This window comes from Carassius carassius, chromosome 5, assembly GCF_963082965.1.
Source record: "Carassius carassius chromosome 5, fCarCar2.1, whole genome shotgun sequence".
Taxonomy (NCBI): domain Eukaryota; kingdom Metazoa; phylum Chordata; class Actinopteri; order Cypriniformes; family Cyprinidae; genus Carassius; species Carassius carassius.
In genome coordinates, this window is record NC_081759.1 from 8,451,007 (window position 1) to 8,462,006 (window position 11,000).

The 11,000-nt window shown below is 37.1% G+C and overlaps 1 long non-coding RNA gene across 1 annotated transcript; it reads right to left on the reverse strand.

Moving 5' to 3' along the window:
• Window positions 1-246: 246 nt before the first annotated feature.
• LOC132140251 (uncharacterized) lies at window positions 247-2,605 on the reverse strand. Its single transcript, XR_009433744.1, has 4 exons — window positions 2,466-2,605; window positions 1,763-2,014; window positions 1,212-1,632; window positions 247-503 (listed from the first exon to the last, which is right to left on the reverse strand). It is a non-coding gene; the product is annotated as an uncharacterized LOC132140251 (long non-coding RNA).
• Between the last annotated feature and the right edge of the window lie 8,395 nt (window positions 2,606-11,000).

Consider the following 11,000-nt stretch of genomic DNA (forward strand, 5'->3'; position numbering starts at 1 on the left):
ACAATTAGTTAGGTTCTTTACCAACTATTCTGGCATGACAGTACACAAATAAATCACAACATTAACTCTGATATTATAACATTTAACAGACGTGTGCGTGTGTGCGTGCGTGCATGCGTGCGTGCGTGTGTGTGTGTGTGTGTGTGTGTGTGTGTGTGTGTGTGTGTGTGTGAAAGAATGTGAGCATGTGTATGAATGACAGAGTGTAAACTCTTCTACTAAACAACACAGAAAAAGCATTTAACATTGTTTTTACAAATTATACACTTAGAGATTGTTTCATAGTCCATGAATACAGATCATGCATCACGGTCAATTTTAATAATCTCTTCATAATAATTGATGTAGTCATGAAGAAGCCCCATCAGCACAGCATGTGACATCTTCTACATCATCATGGGCAGCGTCCTCCTTTAAAACCACTGCTGCATCAGTTTAGGGGAAAGGACCTTCTCTTCTTTGACCAGCATTCATCCAGTCACCGCCTGTTCTTCATCAGTGGCCTAGAAAGAGAAACACATTTGAAAAAATAAAACATTTAATTAAACTATCCATTTTCAGGTAGAGGTGTATTCACATCCGTAAGGATAGGTAAATAATCTGTGTTAAAGTTTCAACACTTTGTGAGGTTGTTTAATGTCTCGGTCCACCACAGCCCTCCAGAATGCTATAATGGCAGCACTAGTTTGAGGGCACATAATATTGTTTGAATAAATATACTGCTTTCAGAAAGCTTCTTTACTGAAACATTATAACAGACATGACATTCACATACCTCACAAAATGTTCATGTACCTAGGTGGCTGCTCTTCAAATGGTTAGTTCACAAAATAATGAAAATGGTCATAATTTACTCTCCCTCATGTTGTTCCAGACCCACACAAACTCTGCTCATTTTTGGAAAACAAATGAATATATTTAATATTCTCTTAATTTGTGTCCTCCATTGCTAGTCTGGGAGACCAGTATTTTATTTGGAACATACATGTTTGCTATCATATAATTTAAGATTTATTCATATATAAATATCGGAATGAATTACTTCTACAATAACTCTGTATTTATGAGGCTTTAAAATACTGATTATCTAGACTATAAATGGATTAACAAAATTATGAGAAAATTAAAAATATATTCATTTCAATATATTCAAGTCTTATAGGTTTGAAATGGCATGAGGGCAAGTAAATGATTTTGTGTGTGAAATTTACCTTTAAGAGGGAAGACCAAGAATGATGACTCTCCAAATCAGACAACACACTCCAAAGTTTGAGTTCTGCAATGAAAAACAAAGACATCAATGGTTTTAATGAAATGAGCACGTAATCACACTGTTGTTGCATCAAAATGTGAAGTAAACCGGCAGGAGACAACAGAAACATTTATTTTCTAAAAATAACTTACATAAAATCTCAAAAGAATGATGCTCTCCCATGTCTCTGGCTTTTAACATCTACAAAAACAAAAAACAAACATTATTTTACTCTTAGTAAAAAACAACAATAACTGATAACATGAAATTATGAAGTTTACTTGCCTTAAACTATCTTTCCCTCTCTTCAGAAGAAGCTGAGAAAACCTCCTCCTCACACAAGCAGACTTCTGTGTCCTTAACTCCAGTTAGTTTGAGTTCTGCAAAGAGGGACATCAATGGTTTCAATAAAATATGAACATGTGATCACACTGTTGTTGCATCAAAATGTGAATTAAACGGAGGACACAACAGAAACATGAATTTTCAAAAAAAATTAAAATAACTCACATCGGTCTCAAAAGAATGAAGTTATCTTGTCTCTGGATTTCAACATCTACAAAAACAAACATTATTTTAGTCTTAGTAAAAATAAAGATAACTTGATGTTATTCTGAAGTTCACTCTCCTTAAACCGTCTGTCCCTCTCTTCAGAAGAACACATCCTCCTCCTCACAGTCTGAGACTCGCACACAAACAGCTTCTGTGTCTTTAACTCTCGGCGCACAGCACTGACACAATGAAGACACGAGCTGGACAAGTCTGAAATATTACATGTAAAACATACTTTTAACAGTTACCACTTCAACAGCCTCAAAATAATTATGCTAGTCTTTACTACACAATGCCGTTTCCTTTAGGAGACAAACATAAAATTCAGTTTAACCGCGAAAAAAAAGACAAATTAACATGAGTGTAACCTAGACCATAACAGTCTATTAACGCCTCAAAAAGTACAGATAATGTAAAATCTTATGTAAATATGACAAAATACATTCACTAACGTTATATTAAAATGACCTCTTCTGTTCAGTAACGTTAAATGATGCCGTTAAGATCTCCGTGTCTGAGGCGAAAACCCGCGTCCGTTTTTTTTTTTTTTTTTGTAATATAACGTTAAGCTTCTTTGTTTACGCCTTTCATAAAACCTTCCGCCATTCATACAACCGGGTAAACAATAAACAATAACTTTACATTTTGAATTTTTACTTACCATAGTCTTTCACTCGCTTCTCGCTTCTTTCACGCTGAGAAAATGGCGGCTGCTCACACTGGAGACGTACGATCTTGACGTGACGTGCGTGCTCTCCTTCACGTCCGCGTTCTCAACCCAGCCCCGCTGGGTTAAAACGGAGAACAATTTTCAACCCAAACTTGGGTTAAAACATCCCAAAATCCTATCCAGCAGCCTCAACCCAGCGTTTTTTAACGTGCATAGCTACATTAAACTTGTTAAATCTTAAGTTGGTCGCAGTGCCATGCACTTAATGCCTCATCTTCGGTCATTCTTCAGTAAAGTTCATTAGTTAACATTAATTACATTAGTTAACATATATAAATAACAAATAATAATGAACAATATTTCTACAGCATTTATTAATCTTAGTTCATGTTAATTTCAGCATTTACTGTATTTGCATTAATAAAATCACAATTTGTGTTTGTAAACAATAAAGGGTTAGTTCACCCAAATATTCGATCTGAATCGTTTGAAACGGTTTGCGTCTCCAATAAGCATTAATCCACAAATGACTTAAGCTGTTAACTTTTTTAATGTGGCTGACACTCCCTCTGGAGTTCAAACAAACCAATATCCCGGAGTAATTAATTTATTTAAACAGTACACTGACTGAACTGCTGTGAAGAGAGAACTGAAGATGAACACCGAGCCGAGCCAGATAACGAACGAAAGATTGACTCGTTCTCGAGTCAAGATCCGGTTGCATCGGTTTTCGGATCACCAGTAGTGATGGCAAGTTTGGTTCTTTTCCGCCAACCGGTTCTTTCGGACAGTTCGATTCAATAAACCGGTTGAAGAAAACGGTTCACCGGTTCTTTTGTGCTCGACGTAATGGCGTCATTGGCGATGATTGCCCTTGATTTAAGTACCTGGGCAGTACCTGATCAGTACCTGATTTTTACCTGGGCTCATAACATTAGCACAGAATCAGTTCAGAATCAATCACCAAAAGAACCAGTTCGGTTCAGATGCGCTGTGTGTCAGTCTGCTTCAAACTGAATCTCACATGCGCAGTATCATCAGCTCCTCGGTTCTTGAATCGGACGCATACGACAGAAACAGTTCTTGACTCGAGAACGAGTCAATCTTTCGTTCGTTATCTCGCTCGGCTCGGTGTTCATCTTCAGTTCTCTCTTCACAGCAGTTCAGTCAGTGTACTGTTTGAGTAAATGAATTACTCCGGGATATTGGTTTGTTTTAACTCAGAGGGAGTGTCAGCCACATTAAAAAAGTTAACAGCTTAAGTCATTTGTGGATTAATGCGTATTGGAGATGCGAACCGTTTCAAACGATTCAGTTCGATTTGGTGAACTGGTTCAAGAAGATCCGGTTACATCGAGTGATTCGTTCGCGAACCGGATATCACCAAACTGCAGTGCTGTGAACGCTGAATAATGCTGAATAAAGTAGTAGGTTTTGCTATTTTTGGACCAAAATTTATTTTCGATGCTTCAAAAAATTCTAACTGACCCTCTGATGTCACATGGACTACTTTGATGATGTTTTTATCACCTTTCTGGGCATGGACAGTATACTGTACATACATTTTCAATGGAGGAACAGAAAGCTCTCGGATTAAATCTAAAATAACTTAAACTGTGTTCCGAAGATGAACGGAGGTCTTACGGGTTTGGAAAGACATGAGGGTGAGTCATTGATGACATAATTTTAATATTTGGGTGAACTAACCCTTTAATGCACTAACTTGCATTAAATTCAAGTAACATGAACAATGAACGACTCTGTTTTTATTAACATTAACAAATATTAATAAATTGTGTAATAAATACATTACTAAACTTTTACTAATACTACATTCTACTACAATAAAAGAGGTGGGCGCTTAGGATTGTAGAGAGCATTATTGGACACAGAAAGATGGATGAGAAGCTGAAGTGCAGGGTGATCAAAATCGCTGATCCATATTGGCAGAAGTGAGAGACTAAGTTTTGAATGCTTATATCTTGTAAAGGGGAATTTTGTCATTGTTTTGGAGTACACTAGCTTATAGATAATATTAAGGCTAATATATTCTTACTAAAGGTCACAAAACTTGCATTCTGTTGTATTGAAGCTTTAATCAGGATAAAACCGTATATTAGAAGCATGCATGAGCAGTAGTATTTACATGTATGAGACAACAACAAACAGAAAAAAAAAAAAATACCATTTTGCTTTTTTTTTTTAATCATTTTCCTTTAAGAGCCGTGGTTGCACAGGTTCTGAGCAAGGTTCTGCGCGATCCTCTTCACTAATATTCTCTGGGTCTCAATCGAGCTCAAATTGATAAGCAATATTGACGGCGCCATTGTTTACAATACAACTGTAGCACATTCTTAGGTGAGGGGTGTGAGGTTTCTGAACACACACTAGGTAGTTTACCGAATCACAACACACTGCGCCAGCTGACCAATCTGAGCCCATTGCATATTTCTGAGGGAGGGGCTTCATAAAAACTGAAAATCATCAGTGTTTATCTGAGAAGGGACAGAGCGGTGTAGCATAAAGGTAAATTTAGCAAAAAATAATGTTTAAAAAAAAAAAGAAAGAAAAAGCATTCACGCATGTTAGACAGAACCGGTAAACATAATCAAGACTAGAAAAAATTGCTAACAAAAGTGATTATCCACAACCATACCTGTTTTAATATGTAACCTAATAACTTTACTGAACTAATGTTGCAATGATGCAACACTTGCCGTTCAGCCTGTGAGTCAGTCTGTTCACTCTGTTTGATTCGTAAAGAATTTTTTCAGACTGATTCAAATCTAACAGAGTATATATTAATAAATTAATTAAAAGAACCAGCTCATAAGAGCCATTGTTCATGTTTGTACTACACAGGTTAGATGTTTAGTATACAAATTGAGTTTCTATTTTCCCATTCAGTTCCCTGTGTGACACTTCACATTTCGTGATTTTTCAAAAACAGCCACCAACAACAAATTAGGGAGAATAAAATGTAATCTAATGTTGCACAAAAACTAAAAATGTATCAAAGCCAATGTTGCTACTAATCTTTGACATGCCCAAGACTGTTCTAAAAAGTAAAAAAAGAAATCCAGCCACAATTACTTTTATATTGAAAATAAGTCATTTTGTGTGTTTTTTCCCCCAAATCAGTGACATCATTTATGAACTTGGCAATTAAAGTTAAAATTAAATAAAGAGTTAAAATCTTGGAAATGTTTTTCAAAAAACATTTGGTAGTTTTGATCAGGACTGAGGTTGATTAACAGATTTATGAAGAAAAAAATATGAATCTGATATTTTTACAGCAGTTTATTTGAGTGGATATTTTCATCCCGAACAACTCGAAAGGGTAGTGAATTTGAACAATCCACAAGGGTTAAACATGCTTGAACTGGTTTATATCTATAGATTTTATTGTAGGCAAGTCGTGATGATTTGAGAAGTCTAAATTGATAAAACATAGGTTCACTGTCTGGTGCTGGCCACTTGGTCATAAAAAAATAAAATTAAAAAACGTATATTTAACAAATAAAAAATATTCCAAACATTGTTCTAATTTAAAATTACATACAAAATTGAAAAATTTTAATAGCTGGAACAGTAGCTAGTATAAGCCGTTTTAGGCGAACGGGGGGAGGAATGGGCTGGGTAATTCTGATAAGCTGCCGGTCCTGGGCCTAAGCGTCTCGGGATAGGGCCTAAATTTGAGGCCTGTGTTGGGCTCTGGGCTGGTCTGCCGTTTTGAATTGAAAATATGCGATAGGCTAATGATTCATGGAAATCATAAATAAATGTGACAACCGATGTTTGCGTTTTCGACTATTAGATATATATTATTTTCAAAAAGTGTAAACTGATTACTACTTCATATGAAGTGCCGTTTGAAATTTTCTTCTAAAAATTTGCATTTTTATCACGCTCCCATGTGTAGGTTCAGTAATTTCACTTTAATGGCAATAAATAGTTTTTTTTCTTTGCCATTAAAGTAAAATAACTGAAAACAAACATAGAAGCATTAGAAAATAATCATTTTAGAAGAAAATGTTGGATGGCACTTAGAGGCTCGTGCATCTGCTTCATATAGAACTGTCTACAAGCCTAGAACTAATTTTAGCATTCCTATTTAATTACTTTATTATTATTATTATTATTATTATTATTATTATGCAGTAGATCCTTATGAGCGTGTGCGTGACTGTGATTTGTGTGCAAGCATTTTAGTGAGCACGGCATCACTGCTCCAGGTGTGTGTTTTTACGTTGTGTGTGTGTTCACTGCTGTGTGTGTGCACTTTGGATGGGTTACAAATTCTTTAAGAATATATAGATTCCTACAGATAAAGGCAGTAATGCTATATATTATGCTATAATGTATTCAATTCTAATGAAATATATACAAATTAAAAACAAACAAAAAAATACATGAATTAAAAAAGCATAGTTGTATTATTTTTCATTTAGTCTCATTTTGAATTTTTGAATTACTTTTTGAATTTTGAAATTACAGTTTTTCATTTTCTTTGCTACATTTAAATTCAAACTGTGATATAAAAAATTGAATGGCACACAGCCCTGCTGTCTCATCCAGTCATGAAATCCACCTCAGTGTATGATCATTTTGGTTCCTGTTATGAAGCATTACAAGCTTAATTTTAGACTCAGGCACCGCATGATGTAAAACAGTCTCTCCTCCTGATTTTTCTAGTCCATATGGAGGTGGTTAGAGGCCTCATTAGCCGGTTTGTGTTAAGCAGTTACAGTGATGTGCTACTATAAAAGCCCAGCACTGATGAATTATCAAGGCTTAGAAGTTTACAGCATCACCCTCTGGCTAAACAGTTCTGCCGACCTCAGTACAGTAACAGACGGGGAGTAGGCCAAACTGAAAATCACACAACTGTAAATCTCATTAAAAGTTAAATATTAGAAGTGATAATGCAATTTTTGAATGACGGTAATTAAAATACCTGAGGCACACTGAGAACACTTTCTTTAACCTCTGTCTGATGTAGCGGTTTCAACTTTTCTGTTAATTTGACACTGAAAAGCCTATAAAATATACAAATTCCCAGACACCACAGGTTAAATGCAATAAAGTTCCTAATTGGATACAATTAAAAGCAATTTAGATGTTCAGTTTAGGCACATATGCAATTTATAAACCATAAGTTATAAACCACCATCAACATCAGGAGAGAGGGTTGGGAGAGGATTCTCAAAATCCAAATGCTCCTTAATTTTAACAAATGTAATCTCATTAAAATAGGATATACTGTATTATATTGTGAAATATCTCACCTTCAGCCAGATACGTGCTTTGATAGACTTACATTAGAAATTTAATTAAATCAATAATTGTTATGTTTTTAAGACATGTGATTTATAATGTTATTACTCAAGAACACTATCATTAAACTACCCAAAAGCATGATAACAGAATTAAAACAAGAGATCAGTTTCATTTGAGCAAGTGCAAGTAGATAGGACTGGCTAGAAGTGTGTCTTCACCTTTTAGTAATATATATATCACCATTGTCCTAGCTCTACCCACACAGTGAGATTGGGTAACATTGAGAAAACATACACGGATCCACTTGGAACAGGAACATTGCGGAAGCCCCATCCTTCCCGAAGGAGGTTTTGGAAGCACTTACACATATGAACAACCGTTTAGCTGCATATGGAAGATTAAAGGTGATTATAACCCTCTGTGAAATGTCAGAAGTCTGCTGGAGAAACATGGGGTTCTGAGACTATACTGTGGACTTTACACATATGGGATTCGCTCAGGTCTCTACATATGGAACCCGGTCCTCTACATGAACACGTGGATACCGGCTCCACACGAAGGCTATAGAATCTAGCAAACGTGTTGGGTTTCACCCAGCCCACAGCTATACAAATATCTGTCAGCAAGGCACCACGGGCCAACGCCCAGGATGCAACACTTTTAGTAGAGTGAGATTGCAACCTGAGCGGGCAGGGCATACCCTGTGCCTGATAAGCCAGGGAAATGGTGGAAGAAGTACACAAATCATGTACTTGAGTAAAAGTACAGATCCGTATAATAAAATATTACTCCAGTAAAAGTTAAAAGTACTCAGTTTTCAATATATCTCTAATGAAAGTATGAAAGTACTTGATTTTTTATGTACTTAAGTAAAAAGTAACGATAGATGAATGTTTATTTTGCAGTTTTATATAGACTACTTTTATAATTTAATTTTATATTAGTTTTTTTTTTATCCTACTGCTCAAAATACCTGGGATTTCCCCAAAATAACCAATAAAAAATAATGAATATAATAATGAAAATATAATTAGATTTTCATTATGATTTTTTTCTTCTCAAACCTTGTCTGTGGTGTAAAAACACCCCTGGCCAAATGTCCCCAGAGGGCATCACTGCCCACTTAGCCTACTGTAGTTACCATGTTCTGAACATCACATCCTTTCTTTTTCCCTCAGATGTAATCTAGGTGGCTGAATGTAATCAGGTGGCTGAATAAAAATACTTGGACTAATTTTAAAAAATTACCTCAATTTAACACCAGCAAGCTCATTAGCTAACGTTAGACAGTTAGCATCTGCTAACATTGACTTATTTTCAGTATGATTTAGTTCACAAACAACTGACAATTTTTACCTAAATATAATTTTCAGTTACAATAATTAATCCTAAAATTCGACATTAGTAACTTACTTTTAACAGCATCAGACACACTTGCGCTCACAAGATCTCCTGGTTCTTAATTATGAAAAAACTACTTTGTTACTCTCCACCACTAAGCCAGGGTGATGGCATCCATTATCCAGTGGGCCATTTTCTGCTTAGAGATGCCATTTCTCCTTCTGCTGTGATCTGAGGTTCTGAAGCTTTGTGTCTGGTCTATGTACCATCTCAAGGCTCTGACAGGACAAAGCAAAGCCAGTGCTGGGTCTGCCGCCTCCCGAGGCAGCGCTTGCAGGTTCACTAACCGATCCCTGAAGGGGCAGTAGGACCCTTAGGCAAGTAGCCGGGCCGGGACCTCAGGACTACCTGGGAGTCAGTCGGCCCAAACTCTAGGCACGATTCATTGACCAAAAATGCATGCAGGTCCCTTATCCTCTTGATGGAGGCCAGTGCAATCAGGAGCAGAGTTTTCATCAAAACAACTGGCAGTGAGAGGTTTCTGGAGAGGCAAACAGGTCTACTCTGAAACATCTCCAAATCAGCTAGACCCTATAGGGATGGAGTCTCCACTCTCTGGGGAGTGCATCTCGTGACAGCTCGTCAGCTGCACGGTTGAGCACACCCGGAATGTGAATGGCACGAAGTGACCTCAGATGCTTCTGACTCCAAAGGAGGTAGTGGCAGGTGAGTTATGACATGCGACGGAAGCGTAGACCATCTTGTCAGTTGATGTTCGGACCAGCATGTGCTTCCCTCGTACGTGCCTTCTGAAATGGTTCAAGGCAAGGAATACTGCTAGAGGAGAAATGTACCGCAGGGTGAAGGTTTGGCGGTAGCCCAGTGTGACTTGGACCCAGTGAGTGACAAGTTGCCATGCCCACCTCGGGACTCGGCCATGGACCAGTGTTGAAGCAGATTCATATGAAACAGACCCAATTTTGTGACTGCCGCTACAGCTGCTATATGCCTCAGGAGCCTCCGAAACTGTTTCAGTGGGACTGCCGTCTTGCTCTTGAACGTATTCAGGCAGTTCAACACTGATTGAGCATGTTATTGTGTGAGGCATGCTGTCTGTTCGACCAAATCCAACTCCATACAGAGAAAAGAGATCCTCTGCATCTCTGGTGTGAGAGCACCAAGTCCCTGTTTTTGCAATACCGCTCACAACAGACACGGAAGAAAAGACAATGCTGAATAAAGTTGTAGTTTTTGCTATTTTTGTACCAAAATGTATTTCCGATGCTTCAAGAAATTCTAACTGACCCTCTGAGTTCACATGGACTACTTTGATGTTTTTATCACCTTTCTGTACATGGACAGTATACCGTGTACACAGTTTCAATGGAGGGACAGAAAGCTCTCGGACTAAATCTAAAATATCTTAAACTGTGTTCCAAAGATAAACGGAGGTCTCACGGGTTTGGAACGACATGAGGGTGAGTTATTAATGACATAATTTTCATTTTTCTGTGAACTAACCCTTAAACAGAGACATGTAGAACATGCAGGATTCATATTTAAATCGACTTTTGCGCCTTTATATTTACAGATTCATATTGTGATTTAACTGTAATGACCTACTTTTTGTGAATTTGTGAAATTCTGAAACTGTGAATTCTGTTTTTATGACTGGATAAAGACTACACAGCATAATTTCCCACTTATCATGCGACCACTTGCCTGATGTGAACATAAAATATCTTGCATACCATCACTGGTGAAAGGGCCAGTGTAATGCAAATATATTTGAAAGGTCTAGGCGAGGAAATCGACACGTTCTCACGAGACCAGTCAGATCTCGTCAGACACATTGCATCTCGCGCCCCTAATATACATAGGCCTACATATACATACATGTTATTA